The sequence below is a fragment of the Myotis lucifugus genome, unplaced genomic scaffold (assembly GCF_000147115.1).
Source record: "Myotis lucifugus unplaced genomic scaffold, Myoluc2.0 scaffold_212, whole genome shotgun sequence".
Classification (NCBI taxonomy): Eukaryota; Metazoa; Chordata; class Mammalia; order Chiroptera; family Vespertilionidae; genus Myotis; species Myotis lucifugus.
In genome coordinates, this window is record NW_005871260.1 from 1,869,143 (window position 1) to 1,894,171 (window position 25,029).

A 25,029-nucleotide genomic window follows, 5' to 3' on the forward strand; every position below is an offset into this window, starting at 1 on the left:
TGCAAACAGTCCCAAATTCTGGATTTGTCTGATTGTTATCTCAAGGTGTTGTTTAACTTGTTTTTCTAGCCTTGGTGTCCTATTAGAGGCCTGGTTAGATTCAGACTGAATCAGTCACTCCTGATGCAAAGAGTTAAATGAAGGGAGTTAAGTCAATGGACTATTTGCAGGCATGTGTGCAGGCATAGGGAACAACAAGGAGTGGTGAAGTGCTCCCAGTACCACTTGGGACCTGTCAGTAGAGCATTGGAAAAAGAACCCCTAATAGGACCCATAGATGTAAAAGGACACAGTTACTGCCCCAAATGTACCCAGGTGGGGAGTGAGGTGGTAGGGAATAAATACCCCAAATCTTTTTTCTTCATCCTCCAAATTTCTGCCATAGACTCTACATTAGCCAAATTGCATCTGAAGCTAAAATGCAAGGGATCCTGGGTGATACATTCTGCAGAGGGATGTCTCCAGGGGCATAAAGCAAGGATGGAGAAAGGCATCAAGTAGACTTATAAGGGCAAATGGAGAATAACCAACACACAGCTTAAACATTTTTGGCTAGAATGCTTCATAGGTCATGCTATGAATTTCAGATTGAATCACATCAGGAGGAACATGTTAGGTGGTCTCACCATTAACAAGCTAAGTTTTACCGCTTGGTTAAAGTGATGACAGCAAGACCTCACCACTGAGCAGTAAAGGTATGTTTTCACTTTCACAATCCGCCACTTTTCACGTGATCAGTTCAGCATTCATTAATGATTCCAATCTGAGTCTACTATTTCATGGGGGTTGCAAAGTGTTAATTTCTCTAATTCTTTCCTTCATTTTTGGTTGAATCCAGTGAAATTTTGTAGACTAAAAATAGTTGAATATCAATAATTGCATAGGTTTCTAATGAAAACATTCTTTGGGGACAAAGCATGTCTCTCCTCAACTAGGGAAAAACAATTTCTCCTTAAAAGATGAGGTAAGCCCTGACCGGTTTTGCTCAGTGGATAGAGCATTGGCCTGTGGACTGAAGGGTCCCAGTCAAGGACATGTACCTTGGTTGTGGGCACATCCCCAGTAGGGGGTGTGCAGGAGGCAGCTGATCGATGTTTCTCTCTCATCGATGTTTTTAACTCTCTATCCTTCTCCCTTCCTCTCTGTAAAAAAATCAATAAAATAAATATTTTTAAAAAAGAAAAGCTGGCTATGAAAAGCCCATTGTTTCATATGGGTGGCCAGTGACACAGGCTGCTTGACCTCAGCTGGTTGAGTCCCTTTTAAAAAAAAAAAAAAAAGATGAGGTAAATGCTTACATGTTCTCCTTTATATAACAATTGTCAAAGTAAAAGTAACACCAAATGAGTAAGAGCTGTTGCTACTCCTTTTACTTCTTCCTCTCCTCCTCTTCCTCCCTTGTTGTTGTTGTTGTTGTTGTTGTTGTTGTTGTTCTTCTTCTTCTTCTTCTTCTTCTTCTTCTTCTTCTCTCTCCTCACTTCTTCTTTTTAATGCTAAATTTAGCCAGGGGGAGCTCCTTCAAACTGACTCCTTAATAGGTCCCTGTTAGTCTTGGAGGATTTCCATTTTTTCTGGAACTATGGGATTTCCTAGGCTCACCTAGGCTAAATTATGTTCCCTTGCCCCAGATCTTTGTCAAAAAGACTTGGCTCAATTTAGTGGAAAATGATATTTAGTGCAACATCTATGCACTAGGTGTGCTCATTGCTACACACAAACATTCTTTAAATCAGGAGTTTATATTCACATTTACAATTCAAATTTAACATTATAGGGTAGTCAGGAATAGTTATGAGGAACAAGGATTTGAGGTGGCCTCAAATATGGGAGCTATTCATCACTCCTTTTTAAAAAATATATGTTTTTATTGATTTCAGAGAGGAAGGAGAGGGAGAGAGAAGTAGAAATATCAATGATGAGAGAGAATCGTTGATCAGCTGCCTCCTGCACACCCACACTGGGGATCAAGCCCACAACCCAGGCATATGGCCTGACTGGGAATTGAACCATGATCTCCTGATCCTTGGGTCAATGTTCAACCACTGAGCTACGCCGGCCCGCCTCACCACACCTTTTTAAAAAAATAATTTTTCTGTAATATAATCACATTTCCAAAGAAAAACAAAATAAAAAAATAAGAAAAGAAATTGGCCGGGTAGCTCAGTTGGTGAAAGTGTCAATATGCCAAGATTGCAGATTCAATCTCCAGTCAGGGCACATACAAGAAGCACCTGATGAATGCATAAATAAGTGGAACAACAAATCGATCTCTCTCTGTCTCTCCCCCCCCCCCCATCCCCATCTTGTCCTTCCTCCCTTCCTCCCAGAACTCTCACTCTAAAGTCAATAATTTTTTTTAAAAAGAAAAGAGATTTACCAATAAACATACCCTTTTAACACACCATTTTAAATAGTTTTATCTAAGTCCTGGTGGTTAAGAATTTTAATAGAGTAATAAAGGGCGAGATGTGGGGAGAGGAGTGGGAATTTCAAAGGTTCTAAGTATGTGTAGATCTTGAAACAGAAATGTATATAGGGATATCGCTCCTCTTTAGGCCTCGATTCTCTGGGTGCATAACCCTTCCCCTATTCTTGTCTGTCAAACTCATATTCATCCTTAAAAACGCAGCTCACTCGCTTTCCCTGACTCCCCCAGCCAGGTGTAGCCTTGCCCTACCTGCAGTGCATTTTTGTGGACCTGATGCCACTTTTTACTTGATATCTTTTAGAGGCATTTATGTACCTATGTTATCTCCCTAACGAGTTTTCAAGCACCTCGGGAATTATATCTGGTGGTCTCTCTTCTCAAAGGCCTTTGCCCAGTAGCTTACATGAGAGGCTTTCAGTAAGCATTGGCTGCATTGAAGTGAGTTGTGGAGCATCCTAGGATGAATCTAACACGTTTGCACTGTGTTATGCAGACCTTCTGTAACTGTTCTGTCCCCAGGTTGGGCAAAGCATTCCCTCCACATGAGTATCTTTCACCCTGCTTATTTACGTTTGAAACCTAGGGCCGATGTTTCTAATTATGAAAGTGTTACTCAAGGTTACTTATTACAACACTTCAGTTCCCTAGTAATACTTCAATTTACTTTAAATACTGCTTCTAATTTTAAAATGCCTTTAAATAGAATGTACTAGTTTTTAAACAGACATATATAGTGCTTCACATTTACATGTTAAAATGTCATTAGATTGAGAGGTGTGTGAGACTCCTTAAGGCTGCACAAAGTGACTGAATTGCCTTCTTAGTCGGCTGTAAAGAAAGAGAAAACCTGTTGTTATTGTGTAAACTCATCATGATAGAGGCAAATGGACACATTATTATAAGAGACCTGAAGGTCCCTTTGAGCTCTTGTGACTTTAATTGAGCTTTATAAATTTACACACTCCCACCTGTCTCATGACTAAACTAAATTGGTTTAGATTAGATCTAAACCTCATTATCGGCAAATAGTAATTTCAGTAATACTTGACAACAGAGAAATTTGTTGGCCTCTATTTTCTTATCTATAAGATGAAAAAGTTGAATTGATCTCTATGATCATGAAGCACTATAACTCCATAAATCTTTTGGGAGTCTGTTATAGGTCAGCTACATGCTTTCTATGATATTGACTGAGAATTATTTTTTGGCCCTAAATCTTCCTAATAGCTGATGTATTTTTCTAAAAGACAAATTTAACTTTATCGAATACCTTTAAATTTCTAACAGAAGTACGTATTTGGGGAAAGGATAAGGAACAGACAGACATATAGAAAGACCACAGGACATGGATTTGAATCCCAACTTTTTTACTTACAAGCTATATGACTTTGGGAAATTTACTTACCTTCAGTACTTGCATCTAAAATTAAAAAACAGCTACCACTTCACATCCATTAGGATGGCTGCTATCACAAAAACAGAAAAGAACAAGTGTTGGTGAGGATATGGAAAAAATCGAACCCTTGTGCACTATTGGTGGGAATATAAAATGGTACAACCACTGTGGAAAAGTATGACCATTTCTCAAAAAAAATAAAAATGTAATTACTATTTTTCTATTCCTAGATACATACAGAAAAGAATTGAAAACAGGGTCTCTCCATTTGTTCACCCATGTTCATAGCAGCATTATTTACAAATAGCTAAAACATGGAAGCAACCCAAGTGTCCATTGATAAATGAATGTGTAAATACAATGTGTTATGTGTGTGTGTATGAATATTATTCAGCCTTAAAAAGAAAAGAAATTCTGACATAATGTTACAATATGTATGAACCTTGAAGACATTATGCTACATGAAAGAAAGTTAGACACAGAGGACAAATATTGTATGAGGTATGCTTAGAATAAGCAAATTCATAGAGACAGAAAGTAGAATAAAGGTTACTGGGGCTGAGGATTGCGGGGGAATAAGGAGTTATTCTTTAATGGGTATAGAGTTTCAGTTTGGTAAGATGAAAAGAGTTCTGGAGATAGATGGTGGCAATGGTTGCACAATATGAATATACTTTTTACCACTAAACTTAAAAATTATTACAATAGCAAAATTTATATTACGCATATTTTACTACAATTTTAAAAGTTGGAGAAAATTTTAAATAATGTCTATGTGTGGTATTGTTATGAGAGTCAAAGTAGATAACATAGATGAAAGCTCCTGCCATAGCACCTGGCACCCTGTGGATGATGAACAAACATTTTTTGACAGGCTCATTAGTATAGTTTTGGTGGAAAGAGGTAATTGGAATTCCCAGGTCAGACTGCCCACGGTGCTCATTCAGGTTCTCGTTGTCAGCATCAGAAATCTGATAGACAAAAACATATATAAACATTTTTAAAAGATATGTACTAGAAGGATTTGGAAGAGTTCACAAAATCTAAGAGAAGGCTAGAGAGCCAGGCCCAGCAAAGGACAAAAAGCAAGGTCACTTCAGGGTCTATGTAGCAGGACTATTGCAATTGTCCAAAGTGTTGCCACTGGACTAAGTGAGCTCCAACTGTTTTCAGTCTCCTATTGTCACACTGATCAAAACTCAGGTCCCAGGAAGAGGGCCCATTTACCAGTAGCTTCCCCTGAATCTTACCTCTTCCCCTTATCTAGGGGTCATCAGGGCATCTTAGTTAACAGTCCCACCAGAATGCAGCCAATGAGAGAGAAGCCACTCCCCAAAAGGAAAACATTCATGTCATTGCCAAGAGGTAGTGAATAGATAGATAACAGGTCTGACAAAATTAAAATTTCCACTAACCACCAACACTTTTGCATTCGGGGAGCATAGGAGGTGTTTGGGATGGGAAAGCACTACATGAAAGTACTTCTAGAGCTTCCCAAAAGACCTTGCTGCTACAGGTACAAAAGTTATAAGGGAATTGGAAATCCAGCCAACCTTAGCCCCTAGTCTGGAAGGGTCTGCCCAGACCTGACAGTTGTACCCCAGTTGTGCTGCTACGGGGCCCCTTTATCTCATTTATCCAATCCTGTGACACAAGCCTTCATCTCCTTTTCCCGATTCCACTTTCCATTAAACCCTGTGGGGACTTCCACCCCCAGCACTAACGTCACGCTGCCTGCATGCATCCCGTTCAGCACTGGTATGACGCTGTAGGGGAGGGGAAGGGCTGGGCTTGACAGGGGACCTAAGGCCGCACCCCTTACCCAGTGGGGTTTGACAGGGGACCTCAGGCTACACCCCCTGCCCCAGCGCCGGGCCAGGGAACCTGAGGCTGTGCCCCCACCCGTAGGGGCTTGATGGGGTGGGGCCGGCCTGGTCTAGGTCTCACCCAATAGGGGTGGGGCCATCCAGGTCTGGGTCTCCTGTGTTTTCGAAGTGTGTGAGGATGGTGGGTGGGGATTTTACTCTAGGTCCCATGGCGAGGGGTGGCAGGCAGTTTTCAGGCTGCTACACCCCTGATCAGGGTGGGGGTCGCCACTGGGGGGCAGGGCTGGCCTGGGCAAGGGGCTGTGGTCATTCTGGTCTCTGGCTGTTCTGGTCATTCTGCCATTTCAGTCGCTGGGCTTTTATTATATAGGGATGGCTGAAGTTGTATAAATAACATGCAGAATAGATTTAGAAGGTGTTTAAGGAAATTAATCCCCTAGAATGTAGAGCTTTTTAAATTTCAGACACACCTGGAGACAAAGAGCAGAAGCCAGAAGTGAAAGATCTCTGCTCTCCCACCTTCTCCCACAAGAGGCCAGAGAGACCCTCCCCCCCACCTTTGTTACCACCACTGCCACCCACAAAGTATAGCTTTGGACCTGAATTAGAATTGTTTTTAAACTAAAAGAGAGAAAACTCAATCAAAATGTAAAATTTTATGCCCTGAGCCTGAGAATAACAAGTAAATGAAGCTGACCAAGTGTTTTAAATAATGGAGTGGTGGAGGCTGGGATAGAAGAAATGCCTGAGAGGGGCTGCTGCTTCTCAGCTCCCATCAGCTGTTGCCCTGCAAGAATGTGAGCCCAGTGTCGGCAGTTATTGATCATTTTTCAAGAGAGGCTAGAAATGTATATTTTCATATGAAAAGCATTTTTAATATATTGTTATTGATTTCAGAGAGGAAGGGAGAGGGAGTGAGAAATGGAAACATCAATGATGAGAGAGACTCATTGATCAGCTGCTTCCTGCACATCCCACACTGGGGATCAAGCCTGCAACCTAGGCATGTGCCCTGACCAGGAATCAAACCTTGACCTCTGGGTTTATAGGTTGACAACCACTGAGCCATGCTGGCTGGGCTGAAAAACATTTTAAAACAATATGTAGGCTAAACATGCTCACACTGTACCAAAATGTGAATGAATTGCTGCTGTTTTGGGGAGATTTGGGATCATTTTTATTTTCATTCTTACATTTGACTGCATATTCCAGAATTTTAACAGTGAACATGATATTACTTTTTTAATCAGAGAAAAATTATTACATGGTAAATGTTTAAAAGTTAATTACAAAACAGAGCATTAAAATAACAATCAAACAACAAATGCTACAGGAAGTTTTTCTGGGCACATGTGTACATGATACTAAATTGTTATGATATTTCTCTTCTAAAGTTTGCAATCAAGAATAATTTCATGATGTAGTCTGTTTGGCTGCAGGTCCAGTATGCCTTTCCCACAAGGCTTGTTCTTTCACTTAGAAGATAGTTAAAACATAATTTGGGTATGGGGTTCACTAGATCAAGTGCCATGATAACCCAAGCAAATGAACAGCAATGATTTTACCCTCAGTTTAGCAAAAACACCTTGAACTTCTTGTTTAGTTTATCAGTCTGTAGTATTTAATGTTATTACATAATGAAGAGGTAACCATTTCAAAATTAATACCTAAAAAGCCTCTATTACATGATTTTAATGAAAACTGATCTACAGGGTGCTTACAGAGCAAAGCCAAAAAAAATGAAGTACAGGTGTGTTTTCTGTGAGAAAGTTTATAATAAAATGTATGAAATATTTTTAGTAGTTTGTACTTGTGATAATTAAAATTTTAAATGTAATTTCCCTAAAAATGAATAAAATTTTGTCATGCGGAAAAGTAAAAAAAAATTAAATTAAAATAATTTCAGCCACAGCACACTAAGCCTCAGGTATACTAATTCTAGGTTTGTGATTATTATCTTTAGCTATTGTTTCCATATCAGGATTTATGAAAGCAAAGTGTTCTATAATATTATCATCTCTTTCTATTTAATTAAGTATTTAGCCCATATTCTATAATATGGAGTCTTCCTGATTATGACTAAACTAGAGGCCCAGCGCACAATTAAATCGTGCACGCGTAGGGTGCCCTAGGCCTACCCTGCCATCAGGGCCATGTCTGCCGCCCCGCAATGCCTCGCATGCTCCGTGGATGCTGCCAGCACCCCACGACACTCCATGGATGCTGCCGATGCAGCATGGATGCAGCCCGCAATGCCTCGCACACTCCACGAATGCTGCCAGCACCCCATTACGCTCTGGGGACACTGACAAAGCTCCACCGATGCTGCCGGCGCCCTAGGAGAGGGTTGGGAGGGGGAGGGCCTGAAAGGTGCTCCAGCACTTCCTGGTGACTGGTGGTTTGGTCGTTCCACTGTTATGGCATGATGACCACAGGCCTTTATGATATAGATGTGGAAAAAGAGCAGCTAATGCTTACTTGAGAGTAATTATAAGATATATCCAGTACATGGGGTGGCTAGGAGTATTACATTAGTTAAAATTTGTAAAGCACTTACATGGGTGCCTGGTACTAAGCAGGCATGAAATGAGTATTAGCTATCACTGTTGCATGCACACCCATATACCTATAATTACTCTGAAAGAATCTCATAAAAAAATAAACTTTTCAAGAGAATTGAAGAAACCCCCACCCAGATGGATTGCCCTAGGTCAGTGATTTTCAACCACTGTGCCACAATAACTTTTTTAAAATATGTTTTATTGATTTATTACAGAGAGAAGGTAGAGGTTAGAGAGTTAGAAACATCGATGAGAGAGAAACATCGATCAGCTGCCTCCTGCACAACCCCCTCCTGGGGATGTGCCCACAACCAAGGTACATGCCCTTGACTGGAATCGAACCTGGGACCTTTCAGTCCTCAGGCCGACACTCTATCCACTGAGTCAAACCAGTCAGGGCAGACCACAATAATTTTTAAAACATGCAATACCTGACTATTTAGTCAGGAGCAATTATCTCTTTTCTTAGATTGTAAAAAAAAAAAAAAAATTACAATAGCCAACACAACAATAACCATCCAATGTGAATGCCCTGACTTGAACCATGAATATATAGGTCATATAATAGAGTTGCATCTTATTAGTCACATCACATAATAAGCTTGTGTCTGCTTGGTTGATTCTTCGTACCAGGAATCCTTATATACAAGTACTAGAGGCCTGGTGCACAAAATTTGTGCACGTGGGGGTGGTGTCCCTCAGCCCGGCCTGCACCCTCTCCAATCTGGGATCCCTTTCACAATCCAGGACTGCTGGCTCCCAACCACTCGCTTGCCTGCCTGCCTGCCTGCCTGATCACCCCCTAACCACTCCCCTGCCAGCCTGATCAATGCCTAACTGCTCTCCTGCCAGCCTGATTGCCCCTAACGGCCCTCCCTTGCCAGCCTGGTCACCCCTAACTGTCCTCCCCTGCCAGCCTGGTTGCCCCTAACTGCTCTCCCCTGTAGGCCTCGCCCCCCCACAACTGCCCCCCCCTTACAGGCCATCTTGTGTGTTGGAGTGACCGTCAATTTGCATATTACTCTTTTATTATATAGGGTAGGCACTTGACTTTTTAAAAAGTCACTTTGGGCTGGTGTGGCTCAGTTGATTGAGAATTGTCCCAGGCACCAGAAAGTTGCCAGTTTGATTCCTGGTCAGGGCATGTGCCCAGATTGCAGGCTTGATCCCCAGTAGGAGGCATGCAGGAGGCAGCTGATATTACTCTTTCTTTCTCTATCTCCCCCTCTCCCTTCCTCTTTCTCTAAAATCAATTTACAAATTTTTTTTAAAATATATGTTTATTGATTTCAGAGAGGAAGAAAGGGAGAGAGAGATAGAAACATCAATGATGAGAGAGAATCATTGATTGGCTGCCTCCTGCATGCCCCCTACTGGGGTTTGAGCCCACAACCTGGGCATGTGCCCTTGACCTGAATCGAACCCGGGACCCTTCAGTCCGCAGGCCAACGCTCTATCCACTGAGCCAAACCGGCCAGGGCTAAAAAAATTTTTAAATAAAAGTCACTTTGGAGCAAAAAGGTTATGTAATTATTATTATTGTTATTTTGTAAATCAATCAAAATTATACTTATTTTTGTCAGATCAGCATAAAAGAAAAAGAAAAGTCAAGGAAATAAAACATGGAACAAAAGGAAAGAAGGATGGAGGAAAGTGATAAAAGGGAAAAGGGCGGGAGTATTGAACATGGTTAATGTCATACCACATGCCTCAAATTATTGTTTAGAATGCCAAAGCTTCCATTCCTTAAGAGGCTCGGTCTTCAGGGTGGGGATGAAAAGGGCAGAGGGGTGTGGTGAGCCAAAACACACTCCTGCTCCCTCATTCTGCTCAAGGTCGGCCTTGGCTACACACATTTATCAGATATGGCATGAAAACCAGCTACAGATGAACTGCTTCTTTGGAAACTATTATTGAGGTTTTGATATTAGCATCTTGTGAAGGGGTAGCCTAGAGTCATGCATTTTTCCCCTCCGAGGAGCCCTCTATATCTATTTGATTTCTATGATGCATGCCAGTGGGCTTTGGTTCAGTGTTAATGATTTTGCTCCTTTTGAAATCCTGCAAGATTTTATTCCTTTCAATTTCCAGAAGCTATGTGTCATGATGATCTCAACCCAGTAACACTTTTGTTGTGATAAAAAAGAAACTATGCTGCATATCTTCTGTCTGATGCAGCTACTCAACACAGCTATTAATACTTGCTTTCAGAGAATACAAGGGATAGATTCTGTTTCCAGGCCCCTGGTCATGTGACTTTACTGTCTAATAAACTGAGAACTTTAAACCATGTGCTATTCACACACACTCTACCTTGAAAAGGCCCTTTCTGGCTAGAGCCAGGTGGACTAATCATGTCTACATAGAAGCCTTGGTGCTTGGTTGAGCCCTGCCTCCCATCTCATGTTAACAACACAACCGAGATCAGAGGAATGGACACAATTCTTGATTGTTTCATTTATCAGCTCTGTGCTTTTGGTTACCTCCTGCCTCTGTGCCTCAAAATCATTTTGTCTGTCTAGCTCCCATGTCTTACCTGTATATGACAGACCACCAGTTGATAAATTATTGTTAGGTGTACTTCACCAGCATTTTTGCCAATGCTATCATTTCAATATGTTTTAAACTAGAGCTTTGCTTGTTTGCTGATACCCCTAAACACACACACACACACACACACACACACACACACACACACACACACTTCCCCCATTGAAGTAAGAAGCTAGGGTAGGGAATATTTGCTTGAATGATAATGAAGTTATCAGAATTTCTAGTTTACAAGAAAAAAAAACAGATTTCAGGCAATATTACTTATACTAGCGTAGAAACTTGATTTTCAATCTTCCTGCCACCAAAGAAATCCCCTTTTGCTTTTGTATTTTCCAACTGGGGCCCAGATCTTATCTGTGTCAATGACACTCTAAATATAGGACCTTTCAGTGACTCAGGCCATGCAAAGGCACAAGAAAACTTCAGTCTGGAGCACCAAACCCTCCTTCCTCATCCACTCTTTGAAAGCACCCCAAAGCATCTCAAAATGTAATGAGGGCAGCAGGAGAAAAAAAGTCCTCAAATGAAAATTAATTTTAATCCACTTTAATTAAATGCCTTTTAGCACTTTGTTGAGATAGATTATTTTGTTATAAAATCAAAAAGCAAGTAATTCTCCAATCTCATTTTTGTTGCCAAGTTCCAGCCGACCTACTTTTAGTTGCCTTGCAAAATGTGGCCTCTGTACTTCCCCTCCTTCCTGTCCACGGCTCCTCCTGACCTCTGTGCTTCTTCTCTTTTCTGGTTCTTCTCAGTCCTTCACAGACTCCTCTTTCTCCTCCTACTCTTGTGGGGGAGGCGGGGTTGTCTTGAAACTGGCCTTGACGTTCTCTCCTCATTACTTCTCTTTCTAAAACACTGGCTTTCTTTCGCAGCATTCCCATTTCTGTGGGTGGTTCCTCTGCTCTTCCACTGTTCAGCGGCTAGAAGCCTTGGTGCTTGGTTGAGCCCTGCCTCCCCATCTCATGTTAATGACACCACCAAGGTCAGAAGAATGGACACAATTCTTGATTGTTTTATTTACCAGCTCTGTGTTCTTGGTTACCTCCTGGCTCTGTGTCTCAAAATCATTTGAAAGACAATGAGAACATTACATTCTGACAGGGTCATTGCAAGAAGCAAACGAGGCAACTTCTGAGGAGGCATCTAGTAGGGTACCTGATACAACAAGTCCAATTGCTCTTATTCTCACATTCTTTCAACGTATTTATTTATTGAGTGCTTACTATAAGCCAGGCACTCTTTTGGTCCTGTGGATACATCAGCAAGCAAGATAGTCAAAGATATCTGCTGTCCTAGAGCTAACATTTTAGTGGAGAAATTAGATAATGAACAAATAAAGAAATCATGTCAGATGGTGATAAGGTAAGGAAAAGCCAATCACGGTAGGGGAGACAGGAAGTACCGAGGTAGAGAAAGGTGACTATTTTTAGAAGGGGGTCAAGAAAGATGTCACCAATAAGGGGACATTTGAGCAGAGACCTAAAGGAGGTGGAGGAATTAGCTCTGGAGATATTTAGGAGAAGACCAGTCCCAGGCAAGTCCCCTGAGGCAGGAACAGGTCTGATGTGTCTGAGGAAGAGCAGGGATGGCAGCTTTGTGGAGTGGAGAGAACAAGTAAGCACACAGCGCAGGATGAAGCCAGCGGTAACGGGAGCCCAGCAGTGCAGCCCTCACAGATCCCAGTGAGGAGTTCAGCTTGTGCTCTGAGTGAGGTGGGAGCGATAGCACAGTATGCACAGAGGAGTAGCTGTGCTGAGATAATACTGCAGGAGACTGGGCCAGAGCAGGAGAGGTTAAGGGGAGGTTGCAGTAATCCAAGCAAGAAATGATGGTGTCCTGGACCAGGGTGACAGCAGTGGACACTATTCCTTTAAAGATTCTCGGATTTTTCACCACATTGCTGTCTCTCAGTCACAGCCCTGTCTGTGGCCTTTGCCGCCTCACACCTGAATTATTGCAATACTCCCCCTCAGTGGTCCTTGTTGGACCTCCTATCCCTGTCTCTCCTTCTTTAATCATATCACTTCCCTGCTCAGGAAAACACAACCATAACCCAGGAGCCTATTATCTGAGCAGATATCTATTACTACAGATAGTGCCGGCTAACATTGATTGTGCTATGTGCCAGACACTAATCTAAGAACTTTACAAACAGTATCCTCTTTAATCCTTGCAGCACCCCTGTGAGGTGGATACAATTTTACCCCCAATTTACAGGTGAGGAAACTGAGGAACAAGGAGATTAAATAAATTCCCCAATGTCACAAAGCCAATAAGAGGTGAGGTAGGTGTGGAACTGGGATTTGAGTCCAGAAAGTCCAATTCCAGATTCAGTCTTCTTAACCATAATCCTTTATTGCCTCCCATGCTCGGCCATTCTGTCTCAAATTTCTCAATGCAAATTGTTAAGTTGTTAGTGGTGTGCACTGCACAACTCTCATTACTGCCTCCAGGCCGTTGCTTAGCCTTTGGTCCTCCTCCTCCCCACCTCTCTGCCTTGCCAAATCTCCAAGGAGTAACTCAACCTCACCGTTACTCCAAACACCTTCTCTAAATAAAGTAGACCTTGCTGACCCTCTATTCTCCCAGCCATTTGAAATCCATTGCAAATCACCATATTTTGTTTATTTATTCCTTCCTTCCTTTTTTCTTTCTTTCTTTTTTGTCTTTTCCCAACTATACTGCAAGTTGCTTATGTGGAACAACTATAAATTTATATCTCCACAGTATGTAAAGCAATCCTAGGCTATTAAGTTCAACAGACAACCCCTCACCACCACCACCCCCCTCCCCACTTTATAAAAATCGTTATTCTTAGCTTTATTTGCTTCAGATATTTTTTAATTTAATATATATTTTTTATTGTTGATAGTATTATAGATGTCTCCCATTCCCCCTCCCTTTACCCTCCTCCTCCCAGCCACCCCCACCTCACCCCAGGTCTTCACCATTTTAAAATAAAGCTACAGTGAGCTTACAGCTGAATTGGTCCTAAGACACAGTGAAGACGGCGTTCAAAAATGTTTCTTGCCCAATTAGGAGGATTCAGGGAATGCTTCCTGAAACATAATCATCTATTAAAATTAATGCTTCTTATATAAATGCCATCAAGGACGCTATTTATACACAAATACATGATTTTCATGTCATTTCAGTATAAATTCATTGAGCACCTACTTTATGCAGAATGCTGGGCCAAATGTTTGTTCCAAAAGGGAACAAGACAAATTCCCTGCTGTTGGGGAATTCCCAGTCCATGTTACCAGTTCCTAGTCTGTGTCACCATATGTCTTACGACATAAGGAACAGAAAAGCCATTCAAGTCTGCTTTAAGTGAAAGAGAATACAATATTTCCGTCTGCGGTTGGGAATCTGCAGATGCAGAGGGCCGACTGTAGTTATACCCAGGTTTTCTACTGTGCAGGGGGTTGGGGACCCCTAACCTCCCATATTGTTCCATGGTCAACTATACAGAGATATTTCACAGAAGTCAACTGTAAAAAAGAATAGCAAGGCCTGTGAGTGATTGCAATGAAAAATGACCAAAGAAGTTACTTCCTCCATCTTTCCCTCTTCCTGTTCCCTTCCCCTGCCTCTCCCTTTCCATCAAACCGACCTCCAGATTGTCTTCCTTCACTCTGCTTTCACATTCCCCATCATGGCTTCCACAAATTTACCCTGAGCCTCTAAACACCTATAAGGTGATCTTCCAGGTCCAGCATCACTGTCTATTAACTAGACTTTCCATATTCTAATCCCAAGAGTCCAGTAAGAGAATCTAACAGGCCCACCATGTAATAGGTTCCCACTCCTAATCAAAACAGCCATGGCTACAGAATGGGGAAAGAATGTACAAGACCATATTGAATCGTATGTAAGGCTGCAAGAGACCACTCTTCCTGAGGCCGAACTCAAAGATGTGGGATGGTGTCTTCTGTAAAATATAATGACATACATGGCACCAAGGTTTCTCTAGAACACAGACACATCTCAGATTCACATATTTCAAGCTTCACAGATTCATGGGATTTTAGAAGTGTAAGGGATCCTAGGAATCATTTGACACTATTTTCACACTTCAGCTCACTGGAAACCAAAGGACAAGAGTAGTTAAGGGTGGAGCACAGGGCAGAATCCATATCCTTCGACTTTTAATTTAAAGTATTTTCTTTACTTCAAGCCCAACATTTACCAAACCAGCAACCTTTTAAGACCACCTTTGGCATATGAGCACCCAAGGGTAGTGTACACATCATCACAACATGTGGATTTGTTTGTCCTTTTTAGTATAATTTCATTACCTACTAAGCACTTGAATGTATATCATTCTATTAAGTTCTCAAAATAATTATAAAAAGAATCATTAAATCTATGTAGTAGATAATAAACTGAGATTTAAAGAAGTCAAGAGACTTGCCTACAGTTATAGTTAGTGCTGGGCAGAGCCAGGATTTAAACCCAATCATTCTGACTCTAAACCCTTGCTCTTTCTGCTATGTCATGCTGCCTCCACTCCCCAGGAATAAGTTAGGTGTCAATCATAAAAAAAAAAAGGATTGGAAAAGCAAACTGACAAGGTCAAAGGTTCAAGGAATTAACAAGTACAATAGAGGACTAGGGTGCTCAAACCATGGACACAATGTCCTTAATCCCTGACAATCGTGGCTTCCAGCACTCTCCTCCCTCAACATTCATGTCTCCAGCACAGCAGAACAATAGAAGCATTTTTCCAATGCACAGATCACTCCCATTTGCATGGAGGGGAAGCTCGTTCTCATATAAGATTGCTTTGCAGCAATGATTCATTCTATCAAAAGCATCACTGCTACCTTTGATATGGACACTATCATCAGCAGCCCCTTGGGAATCAATCTTGAAGTCAGGTATAATTTGTTTAGTCTGGTGAAACTCTTCACAGTTCTCTAAACAACTTCAAATGCTTCTGAATAACTTGACCCTGTGTTCCTGGAACCAAAAAAGAGCAAGGCACAAATGTCTAATTCCGGTCTGATTCCAAAGGGCAGTACTTCAAAGAACTATGCACAAGACAATTCCTTAAAACAAGTGTGCTTTCGCTGCTATTGACATGTTTATTTGCTATGGTGGGGATTTATTATCCTTTAAAATACAATGCTGGTTTTTTGGGGACTCTCCATATAGTTTTCCATAGGGACTGCACAAGTTTGCATTACCACCAACAACGCACAGGGTTCCTTTTTCTTCACATCTCACCAACATATATTGTTTGTTGACTTTTTTATACAAATAAATATGATAAATAATACAAGAATAAATTCTGTTTCTCATATTCACTACTTTTACATATATATATATAATGGAATATTAATTACACAGCAATAAAAATGAATAAAATTTTGCCATTTGAGACAATAGGTATGGATCTGGAGGTTATGCTAAGTTAAATAAGTCAGGCAGAGAAAGACAAATTCCACTTCTATGTGGAATCCTAAAACCAAATAAAACAAACAAAACAAAAACAGGCTCATAGAAACAGAGATTAAAGCAGTGGTTCTCAACCTTCCTAATGCCGGGACCCTTTAATACAGTTTCTCATGTTGTGGTGACCCCCAATTTCATTGTTACAAATTGAACATAATTAAAGCATAGTGATTAATCACAAAAACAATATGTAATTATATATGTTTTTCCGATGGTCTTAGGTGACCCCTGTGAAAGGGTCGTTCGACCCCCAAAGGGGTCGCGACCCACAGGTTGAGAACCGCTGGATTAACGAGATAGTTACTATAAGGGAGGGTGGAGAGATGATTGAAAAGCAGAAGGGAAATATAGTCAATAATATTGTGATAAGTTTATATGGTGACAGATGAATACTAGAATTAGTGGGGTGATCACAGTGTAAAGTATAAAAATGTTGACTCACTATATTGTTCACCTGAAATTAATATAACCAAAATAAGATCATGTACTCAAATGAAAATAATATTTTTAAAAATTCAGTGTTGGGACTCCAAATCAATTGCATTCTCTGGTTGCAAGAAATCCTGATAAGGTTCTCTCAGCAACACAACTAGAAATTCCAGATATTCCATTTTAAAACCAGGAAAGTCCCTGGCAAACCAGGACAAACTTGTCACCCTAATCCAGAGATTTTTTTAAAATTGTTGTTTTACTAAACTTTAAGAGATATCTGTAGAACTAACCGCCTTGGCAATTCAGGGTGCTAATTGTTCTTTAATGTCTTTAAACAGTATATCCTTTATAGGTTTGCAGAAAACCTAAAGTATAAATGTATGACAATAAATACAATAGATCAAACAGTAATTCTTAATTCCTCCCAATGCAGATGAAATACATCAAGCAAATGAAGAGCAAAACTGATAGAAGTGACAGTGATTTGGTTTAATACATAAAGGCCCATCAGGGACTTCTCTATAAGAATAAAAAAATGAGTCTTTAGCAGTCCGTGCAGTAAGTAGTCTTTGATTTGGTGCCATTAAAAAAAAACAGGATGTGCCAGGCTTCACTCCTCTAATGGCGGGGGAAGGGCTGCGTCAGTCCCATGCTTCTTGTTCAAACTCTTACCTCTGCGTAAGTCTGGCAGCCCCAATAATGTGCACACTAAGTAACTCTTCAATAGAGGGGGAAGGGAGGGAGTTTAGTGAGAGCCCAAATCGCTTTAGTCTTTTCTGGGGAATATGAACAGTTAAAGCTTTACCAATTGGTCTCTAAAAAATTCCTTCAAGACTCAGTCTTACAGTGCTAATTGATTGATGCCATTTACAAGTAATCTAACCATGTTGAATAATTTATTTTAAAATGACAGATGTTGAAAATATAGAGCTATACTAATCTATATCTAGTGAAGAACATATTTGTGATGATCATATATACAATTTCAGGTCAGGACTGAGTTTTGATTTGTTCATTTTTCAAATAATCATTAGATAACTCATTTTAGTACTTACAATTAGTACTTAATAGTACTTATAATAGTACTTAAATTTAGGAAAAGAGTAATTTTGAGCAGTTGATGGGGCTAGATTATGAATTTGTCATTCCACAAATATATGCCCATCGCTGTACAGCTGGTAGGATACATAATGGAAAACAGAGAAATGGTGCTTGCCCTCCCTGATTGGTGTCCATTCTAGTGAGAAGAATGACAATAAACAAATAAACAAATAAAATAAATTCAGACTATGATTAATAAAAATTAATAGTAAATTTGCTTTCATTTTTCATATCACTTTATAGCTCTTTGAGCCATTTACAATGGCCTATGAAATCTCAATATGTATTATCCAACAACAACTTTTGTTCTCAATTCAGTCTTTGTTAGTTCATGCTTCATTTAAAAAAATCTTCATGAAGAAAAATGATTTGCCATTACATCACAATTTTTTTACCAGAGGTACTATATTATCCATCTTAAACTATTAAAAATACTTTATTACTTTCTTATTGTTTTAATATTTTTAAAGCCCTGGAGACAATTTGCAACATCAAAATGCAAGTCCTGCCCTAGCCAGATGGATCAGTTGGTTGGAGCATCATCCTGTACAATAAAAGGTTGCAAGTTGGATCCCCAGTCAGGGCACATACCTAGATTTTAGGCTTGATCCGTGGTTGGGGAGGCAGCCAGTCGATGTTTCTCTCTCTTTCTCTCTCTCAAATCAATAAACATATCCTCAGATGCGGGGGGAGGGGGGAAGGGATAACCAAGATGGCAGCATAGGTAAACATCGGTACTTGCCGCCTTCCACAACCACATAAAAATTACAACTAAAATATAGAACAACCATCATTCAGAACCACCTGAAATCTGGCTAAATGGAAATCCTACAACAATAGAAGTAAAGAAATACATCAAGACTGGTGGGAGGGGCAGAGACACGTAACAGGTTGGTCTGACATCCAAGTGTGGCATTTTTTTAATTGAGAGGAGTATCTCCAATGCAGAGGCCTCCCATGAGGAGCAAGGGGTCCCAGTCCCACACCAGCCCCATAGTTCAGGGTTCCAGAGCTGGGAAGAGAAGTCCCCATAACTTCAGGCTGTAAAAACCAGCAGGGATTGTGGTTGAGATACACAGAGGCTGCTGGAGACCCAGGCAGTTCTTCTTAAAGAACTGGCACATGAACTTACACAGTCCTGCTCCCTCTGAGCTCCAGTGCTGAGGTGCTGGCTTTGGGGGATCCAGGGACATATGGGGAGGAATCAAAGAGGGGGAGGAGGAAAGAGGATTGCAGGGTTCATCACTCCCTGTGCTGGGACCTCCCCTGGCACAGAACTGACTGGCATCCTTATCTGAGTTTCCATGAGCCTAGCTCACACTGTTTGCTTAGCCGCAGTGATTCCCTGAGACCTGGCCCATCCATTTTCAGGCCTGCCCAAGCTGTTTGCAGCTGCTTTTCCATATGAATGGCCTGTCCTGGCTCAGGCTTCAGACATTCCTAAAATCTCCCAAATAAGCAGGAGCTGGTGTCAGCATGCCCCGTACCTCTTGATAAGAGGCCTAAGGCCTAGTACAGGGGTGGGCAAACTTTTTGACTCGAGGGCCACAATGGGTTCTTAAACTGGACCGGAGGGCCGGAACAAAAGCATGGATGGAGTGTTTGTGTGAACTAATATAAATTCAAAGTAAACATCATTACATAAAAGGGTACGGTCTTTTTTTTTTTTTAGTTTTATTCATTTCAAACGGGCCGGATCCGGCCCGCGGGCTGTAGTTTGCCCACGGCTGGCCTAGTAGCAGCATGCCTTGCTTCACAACTTGGCTTTGCCTGGGCACTTCCAAGCCCAATACAAATAGAAAATAGCAGCCATCTGCAGATCCGTCTGTAGCTCCTACCAGGTGGCCCCAGGCAATGGCTGACTTTGCACCTCCCTGGAGGCCCTAGAGCCAGTGCACCCAGTGGACAGCTTCAGATCATACCAGATTACAACTCCACATATCCACAAGCACCACACTCAAGAGTCAGACTCAGTAAGTACCAAAGCCCCACTGAAGCAAGTCCTGCTCCACAGGGCTGTTTCCTGCACAGCAGCTCTCCCACTGTAGTCACAGCTGGTCCTCGCAGCCAATTGGTCTGGAGGTCAATTCCTCCCAGTGAAGCCAACAGAAATCAAGGCTCAACTACAACCAGACTATGCACACAGCCCACATAGGGGCACACCTAGAGTGCCTAGCACAGGTGACTGGGCCCTACAGGATACCTTCTACACAAAACCACTCTACCAATTCCAGGAGACATAGCAGCTCTCCATAATACATAGAAACAAACACAGGGAAGCAGCCAAAATGCAGAGATAAAGAAACATGTCACAAAAGAAAGAACAGAAGAAATCTCCAGAAAAAGAACTAAATGAAATGGAAGCAAGCAAACTACTAGATACAGAGTTCAAACCAATGGTTATAAGGTTGCTCAAGGATCTTAATGAGAGCTTCAAGGGACTTAGTGAGACAAGAATCTTAGTGAGAATTTCAAAGACATGAAAAAGGACCAGTCAGAAATTAAGCATACACTAACTGAAATAAAGAATAATTTACAGGGATTCAACAGTAGAGTAGAGGATTCCTAGAATCAAATCAGTGATTTGGAATATGAGGAAGCAAAAAACACCCAATCAGAAGAGCAAAAAGAAAAAACAATTCAAAAATATGAAGACAGTGTAAGGAGCCTCTGGGACAACTTCAAGTGTACCAACATTTGCATTACAGGGGTGCCAGAAGGAGAAGAGAGAGAGCAAGATATTGAAAAACTATTTGAAGAAATAATAAAAGAAAACTTCTACCTGGTGAAAAAAATAGACTTACAAGTCCAGGAAGTGCAGAGAGTCCCAAATAAGAGGAACCCAAAGAGTCCCACACCAAGACACATCATAGTTAAAATGCCAAGGATAAAAGACAAAGAGAGAATCTTAAAAGCAGCAAGAAAAAAGCAGTTAGTTACCTACAAGGGAGTGCCCATACAACTGTCAGCTGATTTCTCAACAGAAACTATGCAGGCCAGAAGGGAGTGGCAAGAAGTATTTAAAGTGATGAAAAGCAAGGACCTTCAACCAAGATTACTCTACCCAACAAAGCTATCATTTAGAATTGAAAGTCAGATAAAGAGCTTCACAAGCAAGAAAAAGCTAACGGAGTTCATCACTACCAAACCAGTATTACATGAAATGCTGAAGGGTCTTCTTGAAGAAGAAGAAGGTTAAGAATAAGAATAAGAATAAGAATAAGAATGAGAATGAGAAGGAGAAGGAGAAGGAGAAGGAGAAGGAGAAGGAGAAGGAGAAGGAGAAGGAGAAGGAGAAGGAGAAGGAAAAATAAAAAAATACGAACAATAAAATGGCAATAAATACATAGCTATCAACAATTGAATCTAAAAATCAAAATAAATGTGCAAGGAATCTAATGAACAGAATAAACTGATGAATAAAATAGAACCAGAGGCATGGGCACATGGAACAGACTGATGAATCTCAGAGGGAGGCGGGGTGGTAAGAGATTAACCAAAGATCTTAGATGTATATATGCATTACTTATGGAAACAGACAATAAGGTAGCAAAGGCCTGGGGTAGGGGAGAGCAATAGGGAGAAAAAAGGGAGACATCTGTAATACTCTCAACAATAAGAATTTTTTTTTTAAAAGGCCTTACGAATAAGCCAGAAGAGCGCAGTTTCTCACCACTCATGAGGCCTCCTTTCCTTGCTATTAGATTAACACCTAAAAATAAATAAATAAATAAAAGAATAAGGGGGGAAATCAGTGTTCCATTTCTATAAGTCTAGCCAGTGCCAGGGTACAGGACAAGGGACACAAAAGATAAACAGCTGCATGAAGTATACAAGATGACCCAATCAACTGCTCTAGAGAGAACAGTCTTGGAACAGCTGCCCCTACTCTCCCCAGCCTCCATATAGCTCTGTTTTTCCCCTGTTGTGGCAGCTTTCCACCCAGCTTCCCTAAGGGCACTGGTTGCTTCCGATGCAATCTCATTGTCATACTACATGGTCATGACATAATAGAAAGTAACACTGCTTTCAGTATATTATAGAGTGACACCTAGGCAGCTACTCAGCTAAAAACAAACAAACAAAAAACACTGTAGGTTCACTCATTCCCTCTTGGATAATCTTGTTTGACAACATTTCAATGTACTGAAATGTCCTCCATCTATTGCCTTGTTGTTTAGATTTTTGTGTGCTGTCATTTGTCTCTCATTCTAGGGCAGGGACTTCCTTCTATCTGAGCACATGGAGAATATTAATTAATGGATAGCCTCTTGCCTATTAAGTATGAATTAATCTTCCCAGGGCTCATTTCAAATGTTGCTTTATTATAAATATTTTAATGTTATTATTACTAATAATAAAAAGAGCATTTATATTTATGAGATATTTGCAATGTACCAGGTGCTCTTCCTTACATTATAGATCATGCTCACAACAGTCTCCACATTAGATATTATCATCCCTCTTTCTGTAGTAGAAGAAACTGCCCAAGGTCACACAATTGGACCTTGTCTGCTTCTTTTGAAAGATCTGAAGGAAGTCTGTCAGGGTTTTGCTCCTGCATAGGTTGGAGACAATAAGGCAGGAAAGAGTCTGTGCCCTGGCTATTACATGGGACACATTAAGGCACAAGGTTAAGAGATAGACAACATTTAAAACCTCTGTGTTGTGTTTTCTGCGGGATATTTATGAGTCTGGAGGTGAGTCAAGAATAAAACAGCCGGTGGCAGAGTGCAAGAACTATAATCAACGCTATGAGACTCAGCAGAAACGGCTTAAACAGAGGAAAGAGAGTTCCAATTTAGGCAATGTAGACAATAATCGAGCAACAAACTGACTGCCAACCACAGGTTTAAAGCATGCCATGACAGAACCAACCCTCTCTGGCAAACACAGCCTCATCCCAGACTAATTTTTAAATGCTACTACTTTATTGGGTAGTATTATTAACTTGCTATTGTAGAATAGACCAGGGTTTCAGTCAGAGGAGGCCTGGGGGCGGCTTAAGTATGGTTCTCCATTCTGTTCCTCTCTCCCACTCTCTCCTCATCACCACTGCCTGCAAATCAGCCTAAAATAGTCCTAACTTCCATTGGTAGACTTCAACCCAGTCTACAAAGTCCTTTCACATATCTTATGCCATTTAACCTTGTGAAATAAGTATTATTAGCAGCCCCATCTTAAATAGGAAGACAGTTCAGAGGAAAGTTATGACCTACTTCAAATCATACTGCCAAGAAGGACCAGAGTCAGAGCTGGATCCAAGTTTCCTGGGACTTCTAATTTAGAAGGAGACAAATTAAAGGCTCACCATAGAAAAGACCCCATGCCATTATCATTTTCTCTACCCTATCTCAGACTTCAGGATTAAAATTAATAATAATTTACTGGGTTTAATGGTGTCCTACCATTAACTCTATAGACCTCCAACAAAAATATATCTCAGTCCCATAGACTATCCTTTCAATATCTTTTTATAAAATATATTTTTATTAATTGCTGAGAGGAAGGGAGAGGGAGAGAGAGGTAGATACATCAATGATGAGAGAGATTCATTGATCAGCTGCCTCCTGCACGCCCCACACTGGGGATTGAGCCCACAACCTGGACATGTGCCCTGACTAGGAATCAAACATGACCTCCTGGTTCATAAGTTGATGCTCAACCACTGAGCCATGCAGGCTGGGCTCCTTTTAATATCTTGTAGTTTAATTTCATTCATGAGAGTTTATGGAGAACATTGCCCTTCATCAGTTTTTGTCCCTGCCAACCCCTAGCAAGATTTATAGATAACACACATGCATATTAGTAAATGTTAGGTGTGTACATGAGAGAGAAAAATCCCCCTGCATATTCAATGTAGCCTGGAATTGACTTTCATTACTTAGTTATGAACTTCTCAGGGAAATAGCTTTTATAAAATACATGCAAACATTGAGTACTCTTAGTCTCTACCCCATGGGTGATAGTACTCATTCTCAATGAATGCAGCTTCTGGTCACTCAGAAGTGAAAAGAAAGAGAAGAATTTGAAATTACTGCAAGTACTATTTAAGCTAATAATCAGTACATAATTCAAAAAGCAATTATGCAGTTTATGGATTTTCTGTGTTCTTACACTACCTCCCTCTTTTAGCCTACTTGACATCTTCACCATTTATTATCATCTCCTACAGAGAGTGTTAAAGAAAGAGTGGATGTGAGATTCAAAATAAAATTTTACTAAATGATTATTAAGCACCTACTATATGCCAGACACTTATATAGGTAAGAGAGTCCTAAATGAATAATATATGGATTCTATGTGGGTTGCTGTGATAAACTCTGCATTAAAGATATGTATAAAATGCTACAAAACCCTGGTGAAAAAGCAATTAACCTGGAAAGAGAGGAGGTGAAAGCAACAGGAGTAGGGAGAGGAAATGACAGTTCCACTAGAACTGGAGTAGGAATGAGGAGAAAACAGGATGAACAGGGGATAGCAGGAGTGGAGGCAGTGGGTTCAGAGGTATGCATGTGCTCTAAGAATAGGGAGTGCTCTGGTGTGGCCCTAATGAATAGAAATGAATAGTGAGGGATGACACTGGGTGATTTCATGAAGGGCTATGTGGGTGGTAAATATATATCCTGGTTTGCCTGAGTCTGTCCCAATTTATGGTTCCTATACAGTGGGGCCTTGACTTACGAGTTTAATTTGTTCCGTGACGGAGCTCGTAACTCAAATTACTCATATGTCAAATCAACAGTGAACAAGTGAGACACATGATGCTGGGCTGATGTTGTGGCGTTCACTGTGACGTTCGCTGCGCCAACTAGCAGTGGGGTATCTGAAGCTGGCTCATAACCCGAATTTTAGCTCGCAACTCAAAGCAAAAAATCGGCCGAGAGACGGCTTGTATCTCGAAAAACTCGTTAGTCGGGACACTCGTAAGTCAAGGCCCCACTGTATTAGTGTAATTAGTATAGTTTGGACAATAAATTATATAGCAATGTATATCAATCTAAGGCCATGTCATCACTTTCCCCACCTTTATCCATACAGATTACTAAATTAGATTCAGAATATGTGAGTTCAAACCCCCATATCACCACTGAAAGATCCTATAAATGTGGCATATGACTTAGTCTTACAGCTGCAAGTAACTGAATCCCACCTAACAATAGCTTTAAAAATTGTTTCTTTTTCGCAGATACCTGGAAGAACAGAGTAGGCCGTTGTTGGGGATGGTTTAGCTATTCAATAGTGCCATTGAGATCCCAGGCTCTTTCT